Genomic DNA, 14,192 nt, shown 5'->3' on the forward strand with positions numbered 1-14,192 from the left:
GTCTGCCCCCCCCCGTCTTCCTCTGATTAATGTCTGTGAAATGTTAGCGGTGAAGGACGTAGTAAACCAAAAGGCCACAGACACGTGTACTTATTTTAGCACTGATCACACGCTGGCTGAGTCATCACATGCTAGAGCATCATTCCTTCAAGAGACATCTTTGAATGTGACCTCCACAGGCTTGTCCACTAGGTTCCAGATGTGAAGGTGGGCTGTCTTTGTGTTTGGGACCCCAACTATCAATATTTACAGCTTTTGTGCAGGGTCTTCACTTCACCAACAGCACATTGGATGTCAGTTATCCATCTAACGTAAAACGACATTCTGATGGCTTATTCAATGCCTTAAAGCTCATTTTCAAAATGACTGCATCTTTCAAATAACTTTGACTCATTACACTAAAATCAACTGATGATTTCTACGACTGGCAGATTTCCTAACATTTCTAAACATCCATCATCCATCCATTATCCAAGCCGCTCATCCTGCTCTCAGATGCTGGAGCTTATCCCAGCAGTCATTGGCCGGCAAGCGGGGAGACATCCTGGACAGGCCGCCAGGCCATCACAGGGCCGACACACACACACACAAACACACACACATTCACACCTAGAGAAATTTTAGTACGGCCGATTCACCTGACCTACATACCTTTGGACTGTGGGAGGAAACCGGAGCACCCTGCGGAAACCCACACAGACACGGGGAGAACTGGATAATTGCTTTTGTTGTTAGGGAACTACTCCATGAAATGCCTACCATTAGTGGAGTCAATTTAGGCAAAGAAATTAAGCAGAAAAAGGTCTGTATGTGTTGATGGATTGGATCCTATTCTTCCCACTGAGCTGGCTCCTCAGAACCTGCCTCACTCTCCGGAGGTATTTGGCTTTGGCTGACCTCCTTGCTGGCTCCTCATGGTTTCCATTTGCCTGTGGTAGTCAGGTACCCGGGTACTTGTATCTGTCCTGTATGTCTGTTATCCTGCCATCTGGTAACTCAACCCCTTCAGTGCTCACCACTTTTCCTCTTTTTTCCACCATTCGACCGCACTTGTCCAGTCCGATTGACATCCCGATGTCGTCGCTGTAGATCCTGGTGAGATGGATCAGTGAGTCAATGTCTCGCTCATTCCTGGCATACAGCTTGATGTCATGCATTAGGAGGTGACTGATGGTAACTCCACTTCTGAACCTGTATCCATATCCACTCTTTTTGATGATCTGAATGAGGGGATTCAGGCCTGTGCAGAACAGCAGCGCGGACAGTGCGTCACCTTGATATAGTATGCTACATTTGATGGTTACCTGTGTCTTTTGTCTTTTGAGTTGGCCTCTAGTGTTGTTTTCCAGTGCCACATTGAGTTCTTGATGAAGGGTATTAGTGTCCTGTTGGCATTATATAGTTGGGACAAGTCTCCAGTAAGAGTCCGTGGCCTAGACTCCTAATGCTATACAACCGAACTACCTCAGACATGAGTGAGAATAACACGAATAGAGTTGTACTGGCTCAGATTTTGTCCGGGATAACAAGGTCCACGTCAGATGTTGGGGAACTAGGACAACTTGATGAGAAATGGGCTACTGGAACAAGATGACCATAGACAAGGGTCAAGGACCTGGAACTGATGGAATGCTACACAGCAGACCCCAGGAGAGGGGCTATATGCAGTGAATGTGGGAACTGTGCACCAGTAGGAGACCTACTTCCACACTGACCCAGAAGCAGCTAGTGGCTCAATGCTCGAACCTCAACAGAAGGAAGCTACTCTCACAACTTGAGATGGAGAGGCTCCGACAGGATGACTATACAACTCAGCACCCTGAATTGTAGGGTGAATTGAATCCTGCCCAGTAGGCAGGAGATACATGAGGACAGACTCAACCAGCTGAAACAACCCTAGCAGCCATGACAGCTGAAGCTACTGAGGTTGAAATGAGAATCATGGCCAGACTGAAGAGAGTCACCCCCGGGCTGGGCTTCCACGGCTCAGTGACAAAGTACCATCACAAAGCCTGCTTGCAGATGTGAACACAGCCTTAAGCAACATCTTAACTGCCACCATAACAGAGACCAATATATGCAACTGCAATCCTGGAGATGCTTGGGTAAAATATTAAGAACACAGCTCACAACAGTACCCTCCATGGACGAGAAGGCTGGAAGCCAAGATCAAAGCAGCACAGAGCGATGTTAGCCAGTTAACAGAGGTGAAGAAGTACAGCAAGAGGTCCATAAGTGAGGCCCTGGAAACTGCCAGACAAAGGCTCACATCTCTGACTACCAGGCTGAAGAGATACACTAGAGAAGTAGAAGCCAAAAGCGTAAATGGCCTGTTCCTCAAAGAACAATTCCAGAGTGTACTCCCAGCTGAAGGGTAACAAGGGAACAACATCAGACCCACCCAGAGCAGAGACTGAGTCATACTGGAAGGATGTATGGAAACCACATATAAATTATACCAAGGCCAAATTAACCAAATGAATTGCAATACTATTCAAAGTCAAAGATCTTCTAAATCTAGCTTCACTTTACACCTTGTACTGTTCCCTCATACTTCCATACATCACCTACTGTGTGGAAGTGTGGAGGAACACATATAAAACCGATTCAATCTTTATTATTCAAAAAGAGCCATAAGGATAGTAAACGGAGGCAACTGCAGAGAACCAACAAACCAACTCTTTATCAAACTAAAAACACTAAAATTCAAAGATCTGGTGGACTTTAAAACCACTCAAATCATGTACAAAGTGTTGAATCATGAATTACCCAGCAGTATCCAGGGGTTGTTCCAGCTGAGGGAAAGTCATTATGACCTGAGAGGAATATGTACGTTTATACAAAACCCAGTAAGGACAAATGCAAAATATCATTGTGTCACAACCAAAGGTGTCAAGATATGGAACAACTGCAGTGATGAAATGAAAACATGTGAATAGATAATCACATTTAAAAGTTACTTTAAAAATAATATGTTGAAGAGATATGGGATGGAGCTGGGACATCTTGTGTGAGTTGTTCTTGAGTTGATTTGGTGTTGCTCTGCACTTGCTTTGTTCTTGTTGTGTTGAATGAAGGATCTTTGTGTGGTTTACTATATAGACGTCATGGTCACTGGTGGGAGATGATTGAGTTTTCATTTAAATTACACAGTTCACTGTTGAAATACTAAAATAGAAAAAGGGGGTAAGACTAGAAAAGGTTTTTTAACTTCTGCCTACTCCTTTTCCAACTGCTGAGATTTAAAACAAATGTTTGATGATGATATTGCTTGCTTGTTTTGATTTTTTTTCTCTTTCGTTTTCTTTTATTATACATTTAAAAAAAATTTAACGTTCAAAATAAACAAAATAAAAATATATGGGAAAAGAAGGCATCATATAATATCAATGCCCAGTGGCTGGTGGACCTAAGAGCAGATCACAGTGATATCCCTGAACAAGAACCAGTTATTATCACAGTAGCTGACATCCAAAAAAGGCATGCATATTAGGGTTAGTACTCCTGTCTGTGCCCTTGACCGAGGCATGGTAAGACGAACTGGAGTTGGTCCCCTGGTGTTGCACGGTGGCTGCCCACTGCTCCTAGCTACACAGGTAGGATGGGTTAAATGCAGTGTAATTTCCCTATGGGGATCAATATAAATTTAAAAAATCCAACGACGGGTCTCAACATCAAGAGCTAGACTGCATCAGGCCCTGACATGGCTCATGCCTACTGGTTGAAGAACCTAATGGCACTCCATGAATGCCTGGTGACACAGATGAACCAACTGCTAATATCAGGGTCTCACCCTGACTGGCTAACACAGGGGAGAACAATATTGATTGTGAAAGATTCCCACAAGAGTACAACACCCTCAAACTATTGGCCGATAACCTGCCTCTCCTCAACAAGGAAGATCCTGTCAGGCATCATAACAGCTAAGCTGGAAGGGCACACGAGTCAATACATGAGCAAAACTCAGAAAGGAACTGGGATCAACACCAGAGGGTCAAAGCATCAGCTACTGGTTAATAGAGCAGTCACCCAAGACTCTAAGACCAGACAGACCAACCTGAGCACAGCCTGGATTGACTACAAGAAAGCCTACGATTCAGTGCCCCACACCTGGTTACTGGCACTATACAAAGCCAACAGGACACTAATAGCCTTCATCAAGGACACAATGCAGCAGTGGAAGACAACACTAGATGCCAACTCAAAGACAATCACACAGGTAACCATCAAATGTGGCATATACCAAGGTGATGCACTATCCCCGCTGCTGTTCTGCATAGGCCTGAACCCCCTCAGTCAGATCATCACAAAGAGTGGATATGGATACAGGTTCACAAGTGGAGTTACCATCATCCACCATACATGGACATCAACCTGTATGCCCGGAATGAGTGAGACATTGACTCGCTGAGCCGCCTCACCAGGATCTACAACAACATCATCGGTATGTCATTCAGACTGGACAAGCTTTGCTGAATGGTGGCAAAAAGAGGACTAGTGGTGAGCACAGACAGGTTGTATTACCAGATAATTCAAACATAACAGACATACCGGACAGTTACAAGTACCTGGCTATTCGATAGGCAAATAGAAACCAGGAGGAGGGAGCAAGGAGGTCAACTACAGCCAAATACCTCCAGAGAGTGAGGCAGATCCCGAGGAGCCAGCTCAATGGGAAGAATAAAATCCAAGCCATCAACACATATGCTCTAGCAGTCATCAGATACCCAGCTGGAATATTAAGATGGCCAAAGTCAAGTCAAGTCAGTTTTATTTGTATAGCCCAATATCACAAATGACAAATTTGCCTCAGGGGCCTTTACAGCAACACAACATCCTGCCCTTCGACCCTGGATGAGGTAAAGGCCATCTATAGCAGGAAAGCAAGCCTGAAAGCAACACAATGAGTGATCTCGAGTAATCATGCCCTCTAATAATGTGTAAATACATACATTCCAGAGGACATGTATTATTAGGAACTGATTCTTCAAATATGGTTTAATTTGAGAACTGGACAAAAGCAATAAGCCACCCCTACTACAAAGGCAGGGTAATTATACCAACAGGCCCTTCCCTATTCACTGGCATGTGAGTCCCTTGCCTGGGGCAACAAGAGGATGGCACAAGATTTCCACCTCTACTCTAGTTATGGTAATTCTTGGGCACTGTCTGGAACTTTCCATCTTGTGTTGTCTAGCATATATCAATATGCCAAAACAAACCCTGGGCAGTAGATTTCCACATAGTCAGACTTTATTTTTACGGCTAGATCATAAACAAACAACCCACTGATGGCACGAATCTACTTGAATGACCTATTCTGTATTGCAGTTTGAATAACACGACGGCCAAGCCCTGGTGTGCATACGCAGGTTTCTCACATGACACCAACGCAGTGGATGACGCAAGAGCCGCTTTTATATGGCTTTTTTCTTCCAATTCTTATTTTATTTATTTATTTCTTAATAGGACAGAGGAAACAATGTTCAATAAATCTTTTTTTAAAAGAGATATTCGGGCCAAGCCAGGACCATGGATGGACGTCATGGGTCCGTGATTAGACGACTCACCTCACAAGAGGCCGTGGAAGGCACTCCTCAGGAAGCTGAAAACTCAGCAAGACGAGTAAGTAAAGTCAAATATTTACCAGCCATGACGCCCATTGGACTGACGCAGTGCCCTGCAAACATTAGTGCTACCATTTATTCTACTACATCGCCATCTAGTGGTAAAAGGTTATTTCAACAAGACAGCGCTGGATATAGACGTTTTAAACATCTCTGGCACGTTTATTAAGGTTTCCCTTTATGATGTTTTTACTGCAGCATAAAAACATCAAGACTAATTGTGATATTTTGCTAAACCTCTGTTTGGATCTGTTTTCCAAAATGTCAAATGAACTTTTCAACTCTACAAGTCTTATGCGGCATCACAACACGAGCCTTAAAGCTGTCCTTTCAACAACAACAATAACAACGACAACATGAACAATAACAACAACAACTATAACAACAACAACGACGACGACAACAAGAACAATGTAACCTATTTTTCTGGACTTGCCTGTTAGTGATTTTAAGTTCCTGTTATAAACTTGCCACAGTATATGCCTTGAGCTCTTATTTTGAATGCTGAAGAGAGAGCGGAAGTGCTGTACGCAGTGTGGTTGCCGTGGCGTGGACGGTTGGGGAAGAATCCAAATAAAGTGGTCCTCGTGTGAAAGTGGAGCCTCCGTATTTGTTATTTTATAGTTTCATACCGTACAGGCGACAACTACAAACCCTCGGTTACATTGGTTGCAGCGGTGGGATGCTTGTGTCAAAGTCCCGCAAAAGAAAGACGTTTAAATTACCGAAAAGAAAGGTTCGGAGAGTCAGTTAGCTTCTCAGTTAGCCTCAGCTAGCAGCGGCGGAGCTTCGTCGTGTGGGAAACCCGGCGCGGTGTGTGCACCAAGACTTCACTCGTCTTGCTGCTGTCTTCTGAGACACTTGAGGAGCAACAAGTGGCAATACGAGGATCCGCTGGACTATAACGACAGAGAGCGACGTGGAGAAAAGCCGTTCGCCAGCCACATGAGGCTTGAACTCCCGCCGCCATTTTCCGGGGAGGAAAAACAAAGTTTCCCCTGCTGGGCCAGACAATACGAAGTGGCGGTGAAGGCGCTGGTTGGAGGCACTGGCGATGACCTGGACTATGAACCGGTGAGGATTTTACCAACGTGCCGGACAAAGGCTGCTTTTCTGCTATGGATAGCTTGCCAGTTGCCGTTCAGGCGGATTACGCTAAGGTAAAGGAGAAATTGCAGGAGGCTTTCGGACAAAGCAGGGGCGGAGCGTGGGTCTCAGCACAAAGGGGCGGAGCTTCTTGATGAGCCCTTGTGATAGTCACAGCTGGATCACAGCTCCGATGCATTCATGAATAGTCGTAAAAAAGGCTATAGCCTTTATAGGGGCCGTTAATATCTATGTATAGGGGCCCCGTACTGCACTGTATTTTTTATCATTAGCCAACTTTACGAGTGTGTCACTGAATGCGTCGGAGTCCCGAGACCCGGTGCGTTCACGGACGCTCGCAAACTCGGCAACAGAGCTCCAAACAGGGCCCCCCGACCTTGTGGGCCCTGAGAGAGTCTGGAAGTATATGCAGCAGAAATACGCAAGCTAGTTCAAGATGCATTCCCAGGCTATGGTGATATAGCTCAGAAAGAGGAGAAATTTCTGGCTGGACTCGACCCGGCGCTGAGAGCTAAATCTCACGAGCAGGGAGCTACTGATGTGGATGAGGCCCTGACCATCACCGGCCGGTGTGAGATGGCCCGAGAGGCCCTAAAGATGGACTATGTCAACACCCACGTACGCCAGCCTCCCCCTGAAAGCAGTGCAGCAGCTATGGTGCACTCCATATCTGATGGGGGTGGTTTGTACAGAGCTAAGGACAGACTTACTGCGGATATGAGGGAAATGAGGATGGAAATGAAACAAATGGCAGAGGAAAACAACCGACTGCGATCCAGCCGCTGGAGAGATGAACGGAAAGCCCCTCACCCAGTACGTGGAGGTCAGTGTCAGTGTACTTGTGGGGAGCAGGGCTGTCAGTCTCGCCCATGGGGTGAACAGAGAGGGCGTTCACCTGACCGTGGCTGGTACGAGCGGCGAGCAGAAGGAGGCCCCAGGGAGAAACAGGACTACTGGACCCCCTGCAACAACCAAGCCAACTCCACAAGTTGGCGGGGTCCCAGACCTGCTAGGAGCCCCTCTAATGAGGAAACACAGAGACGGCAAGGCATGCATTTTCTCTTCTCCAGGAGGGAAGACTCAGCAAACCAGTCGGGAAAAGAGATGTAGCTGATGTTTTGGCCCAAACACCAGCTACAGAGCCTATGGGCCCTCTGGAGGGAGGAATGTTTATCCCCTCCACGAGTAATGCCATGACACCAGACAAGACAGAGCAGCGAACCTCATACATGAGGGGAAGCACTTAAGGGACTGAAATTAACATATTGGTCGATTCAGGAGCAACCGAGTCGTTTATCAGTGACAATTTCCGCATGTCTGTTCCAGCCCTGCACAAGCGGCCCCTAACAGCGGACTTTATTGCTGCGCGGGCAGTGAATGGACAGATGCTTGACACACTGGGTAACATAACAGTCACACTGCGTCTGGGGAAGACCTCCCGAAGACCTCCCGACTTTACGTCATTAGGGAGTCCACACAAACAGCGCTGCTGGGCCTGGACTTTCTTGTCACAAATCACGCCCTCCTGGATTATGCCCATGACAAACTGCACCTATGGGACACTGTACTTCCACTTCTGAGTGGCAAAGACCTGATTCCTGAGTGTTGTAATGTTTACATCGCCACTGTCATGACACTACCCCCCCCCCCTCAGCGAGATGCTGGTGCCTGTGAGTGTGTCCCCACCTGGGCCCGTTGACCAGTTCCCTGACTTTGTGGGATACTTATCACCCAACCTCAAAGGCAAAAGTGAGTGTGTCATAGCTCACACAGGGACATCTGTGAAAGACGGGGTTACCACAGCCCATGTGTTGAACCCTACAAATCAGGACATTATACTGAGGGAAGGCGTGCACCTGGGGGAGTTTTTCTCTGTGGATGAGTCCGAAATTGTGTCACTCCCACAGGTTCCGACGGAGACTGTCTCTGCCATTTCATCCAGTGATGTGCCTTTTGTGTCACTGGAGAAGTCTCCCGCTAGTCAGCAACAGAAAGCACAACTGGCTGCACTGCTGGCAGAGCATCAGGAGATATTCAGCACATCAAAAGGAGGACTGACAAATGTAGTTATCCAACATCACATCAAGACCGGTGATCATCCTCCTCTACAGCAGCGCGCCTACCGGACTTCACCAGAAAAGAGAGAGGAAATAGACAGGCAGGTGGCCGCCCTGCTGGCTGACGGGGTAATTGAGGAAAGCTGCAGCCCCTGGGCCTCGCCTGCTGTCCTCGAAAGAAGAAGAATGGTGAGTGGAGGTTGTGCATTGATTATCGTCGCCTGAACAGTATAACCGTGAAAGACTCTCATCCTCTCCCCAGGGTGGACGAGACCCTGGATGCACTGGCGGGCTCCCCGTGGTTCAGCACGTTGGACTTCTCTAATGGATACTGGCAGGTCGAGGTCGCTGAGGGAGACAGGGAGAAAACTGCCTTCACAACATCTATCAGTGGCGGTTGATGCCAATGGGCCTTACTAACTCACCTGCAACATTCCAGTGCATGATGGAGCTGGTGCTCAGAGGACTCCCATGGCAGGTGTGTATGGTGTACCTCGATGACATTCTAATATACAGCCCCACCTTTGAGGACCATCTCTCCAGTCTGCGCGAAGTTTTCTCCAGGATTCAGGCAGCCGGCCTCAGGCTGAATTCTAAGAAGTGTCACCTGGCTCGAGATCATGTAGTGTTCCTGGAACATGTTGTTTCTTGCCACGGCTTACAGCCCGACCCTCGAAACACAGATAAAGTCAGAACCTGGCCCACACCACAGAATCCAACCGAAGTGAGAGCATTTGTGGGCCTTTGCTCTTACTACAGACGCTTTGTTAAGGACTTTGCCCAGCGTGCAGCTCCTCTGCACCACCTCACCTGCAAAGACACACCTTTCAAATGGACAACTCAGTGTAACACAGCCTTTGAGTACCTGAAAGGGGTGCTTTCATCTGCTCCAGTTGTCACCATGCCTGACTTTAACATCCCCTTTAAAGTGTACACGGGTGCCTCTATGGAAGTAGTTGGAGCTGTATTGGCTCAGGACAGGGATGGACTAGAGCGAGTGGTGGCATACGCTAGCCAATCTCTCACTTCCCCGGAACGGCGTTGGTCTACATTTGATAGAGAATTGTGGGCTGTAGTGTGGGCTATACGCCAATTCAGACATTACATTGGATCAGCTGCCTTTACCATCGTAACTGATCACAAGCCTCTGCTGGGCCTGCATGGCATGTCTATTGACAAGGATCCCACGGGACGCAGAGCAAGATGGGTATTGGAACTGGACCCTTATAACTGGATTATACAGCACATGTACGGGCAACGGCATACTAATGCTGATGCACTCTCACGGCGTCCTCAGGACCCCGCGCCCTGGGTGATAAATGTCACCATGCGGCAGCCAAACAAGTGAATGTCATAGGCTCGGAGGAAGGGCCAAGTGTTCCCCAAACAGACACTCAGCTGCTTCAAACACCCACGGGGAACCCCCAGACCTCTGACTTCAACGCATGGGAACAGCGTGTGGAGAGGGGCAGTGAGACGCAGGATTTGTCTTTCATGCATGCACTTTCACATGATGGAACAGAAATGAGGGAGCTACAACGGGCTGACCCAGATATTAGGCAGGTATTGGACTGGATAGAGAGGAGTGGTTCTCAGCCACCTAAGGGGCGGATGAGAGGTAGTTCCCGGTGGCTTATAAAATTATGGACTGAATATCCCCGCCTCTCTGTTGTTAATGGACTACTCTGCAGGGCGGTCAACTCTCCCCTCACCGGAGATGCTCTGTGTCAGGCTGTCATGCCCTCCTCAGTTATCCCTGATGTGCTGCAGCATCTGCATGGGGGCTCTGGATCGGCACATTTCTCAGTGGAACGAGTGTGGGAACGTACAAGGAAAACTTGCTACTGGCCTTTCATGTTCAAAGATATTCAACGGTGGTGTGAGCAGTGTATCCCATGTCAAACCCACAAGGCCCCGGTGCCTAAGCATCGTGCACCGATGGGGAGCGTCCGAGCAACTCGGCCATTCCAGAGAGTGGCAACTGACATCCTTGAACTGCCAGTGACTTCTAAGGGAAACAGATATGTGTTAGTAGTGGAAGACTACTTTACCAAGTTTGTGAATCTGTATACTCTCCCTAACCAAACAGCCCAGTCAGTAGCACAGTGTTTGTTTGAAGACTATGTGCTGGTGCATGGCGTTCCTGAAGTGGTCCACAGTGATCAGGGCCGGCAATTTGAAGCTGAGATTGTTCAAAGACTGTGTCAGCTCCTGAGAATTAAGAAAACACGCACTACACCTTATAATCCCAAGTCGGACGGAATGGTTGAGCGCTTTAATCGCACCCTCATTGACCAGCTGGCCAAATCATTGCTCGCCTGTGGTGGTGAGTGCGACGATTATCTGAAATAGGTGGCTTTCGCCTATAACACATCTGTTCATGCCTGCACCAACTACACTCCGTATTATCTAACTCACGGACGGGAGGCTCGTGTTCCAGTGGATGTGTTGGTGCCATCTCAGTTGGTGCGTTCGGACTTACCTTTTTCTCATGCTGACTTTGTGGCCTCTCTGGCAGAGAGGCTGGAGACTGCTTTTGCTGGTGCCAGGCAGGGTGGCACTGACGCTCACGAGAAGCAGAAGTTGTACTGTGATGGAACGGTCCGTCACCAGCCGTATGCGGAAGGGGATCTGGTATGGCTGCATAATCCGACAGAGGACCATATGAAACTTGCTCCCCACTGGAAGGGGCCCTACAGGGTCCTGCCTGTGTTGGGCTCTGAGGGGCAACCTGGACTCACCTATCATATTGGCAGCCCTTTGGACTTTGATGGACAGGGGCAGGTCGTCCATTATGATAGACTGAAACCATACACACTACCGGTGGCAGCTGGTTTTTCAGATAGCCTGCCGGCTCCTCCTCTTCATGCTCCCTCGCTGCTGGACGAGGGGTCGCCAGAGAGGGACTTTGTGGCTGAGGAGCCGCTGGCCTCTGGTGACACAGGGACTGTTCAGATTACAGGCACCAGTGAGCCACTACAGACTGTTTCTCGTTCTGGGAGGACTGTGAGAAAACCAGTTTGTTTCAAGGACTTTGTCACGTTTGGTTAGCTGTTTGTGAAAAAAACAGCACAGACAAGTAAATATGACTGTTGGAATTTCTGTTGAATGTTTGTCGAGGTCACTTGACATGTTTTTTTACTGTGATGGTACATTTTTTTTCTTCATATGTATATAGTATGTCCGGATGCTATGGTGTATCAGAACTTTCTGGTGTACGTGGGGCATAGTGTGGCATACTTTATTGAGACTGTGCAGGTGATAGCCGACGATATGATCATCGCTGCAGCTGATGAGAAGGAACATGCTGAGATACTGCACAAGGTAATACAGAGAGCCAAAGCGATGAATGTTAAGTTCAATGCAGACAAAGTGCAGTACAAAGTGACGGAGGTGAAGTACATGGGACACGTGATAAACCCTGAGGGAGTACGGTCAGACAGTGACAAGGTGATGCTATTGTACACATGTCAGCACCAGAAGATAGAAAGGGTCTACAAAGGCTGCTAGGTATGACCAAGTACCTGTCCCAGTACATACCTAATGAAGCAGCAGTGACAGCACCTTTACGGCAGCTACTGAGGAAAGATGTGCAGTGGCTGTAGCCACATGAACACGATGCTTCCCTGAACAAACTCAAGACAGCACTAACTGAGGCTCCAGTGCTGAAATTCTTTGACCCAAAACAGCAGATTGTCCTCCAAGCTGATGCATCGAAAGATGGGCTAGGTGTGTGCCTGCTGCAGCGAGGACAGCCAGTGGCATATGCATCCAGAGTCCTAACACAGGCCGAGCGCAACTATGCGCAGATTGAAAAAGAACTGCTTGCGGTCGTGTCTGCGACACGAAAATTCCACCAGTACGTGTTTGGTGCACATGTTGTGGTGCAGTCAGACCACAAGCCTCTCGAGGCTATATTCACAAAGCCATTAGGACAGGCACCTGCCAGACTACAACGAATGCTGCTACAGCTTCAGCATTATGATCTCCACATCAAGTACATGCCTGGAGAGGAAATGCTAATAGCAGACACTTTATCCAGAGCGTTTGGTGCTGTGGAAATACAAGAGGAGTCCATGGCTACAGATGAAAAGGTAGTCTATGCCACGGAAGCAACTGAGGCTCTGGGAAGAGATATGCATGAGAGGCTTAAGATGGCAACTGAGGAGGACCGGACCTCGCAAAAGCTATTAGACATTCACCAGAGAGGGTGGCCAAAGCACAAAAAACAGACAGATGCCGAGCTAAAGATCTGTTGGTCAATCAGAGACACAATCGCAGTAAATGGGGGGGGGGGTCCTGATGACAGGAGACCAGGCACGTAGCCAGGTAGGTGGTTTTCGTGTCTGAACCCCCCCCCGAAACCCCACGGCTCGTCTGAAATGGCACCAATAATTATTTAGTTATCGTTTTGATTATTTGTCACCGCCCCTCTAGCCTACTCATACACTGCATCTATCGTGACTGACAGGCGTTAAACCTGTCAGTTAATTTGTTTCCAAACATGATGTATCTTATTGGTCTGTTTCGTAAAACAAATAAAATCACACGCTTTTGATTGGCTCAGGGGTCTGACGAGTCAGCTAAGCAACCTGCCACTGGTTATGCTAGCTAAATGGTCGATCTATAGTTTGCTTTTCAAAAGCAATGGAGCCGCTGAAAGCTACCTGTAAATCAGGCAAGAGCAGTAAAGTTAATATTCGTAAAATCAGTGATTTTTTTGTTTCAACGTGTCCCGACTCAAAAAAGAAAAAACAAGAACATTACAGATGATCTGGTCACTAACGTTACCGATTTCCCGGAGCAAGTGTTAGCAGACCCATTGCCCTCCTCCTCGGAAACGGAGCCAGAGTGAGCAGACCCGCTGCCGTCCTCTACCTCAGAAACGTTTTTCACACGACTTTGTGGATTATATTGGTGGGAAAATATCAGACGAACAGAGAAGAGAAATATACTCACTGGACTGGACGGCCAATAGCGGACAAACGTTCCCTACAAAACTAGGAGGTAAACTACGTATCCAACGTCATGGGATTGGCCAGTTTAGCTGGCTAGTATATTCAACAAGGTCCGACGGTTGTTTTTGTAAGCACTGTGTTGCGTTTGCAGTCGAGCATGTGGGCAAGGGAGGGCACAGAAAAGCTGGCAAGCTAATTAATGCCCACTTCTCAGACTGGAAACATGCTTTAGAGACGTTCAAAGACCATGCACAAAAGGCATATCGCAAGGATGCAAGTTTGAAAGCGGACAATTTCCAAATGGTTCTCAAAATAAAATGGATGCAATTTCACTGAGGCTAGATTCTGAGAGAAAAAAAGCGAGTCCAAGAAAACAGAGAAAAACTCAAAAGCATCATTGCAACGTTGATTTTTTGCGGTCGCCAAGAACTCGCCCTGAGAGG

Source organism: Lampris incognitus, chromosome 2 (assembly GCF_029633865.1).
Source record: "Lampris incognitus isolate fLamInc1 chromosome 2, fLamInc1.hap2, whole genome shotgun sequence".
In the NCBI taxonomy this organism is placed as follows: Eukaryota; Metazoa; Chordata; class Actinopteri; order Lampriformes; family Lampridae; genus Lampris; species Lampris incognitus.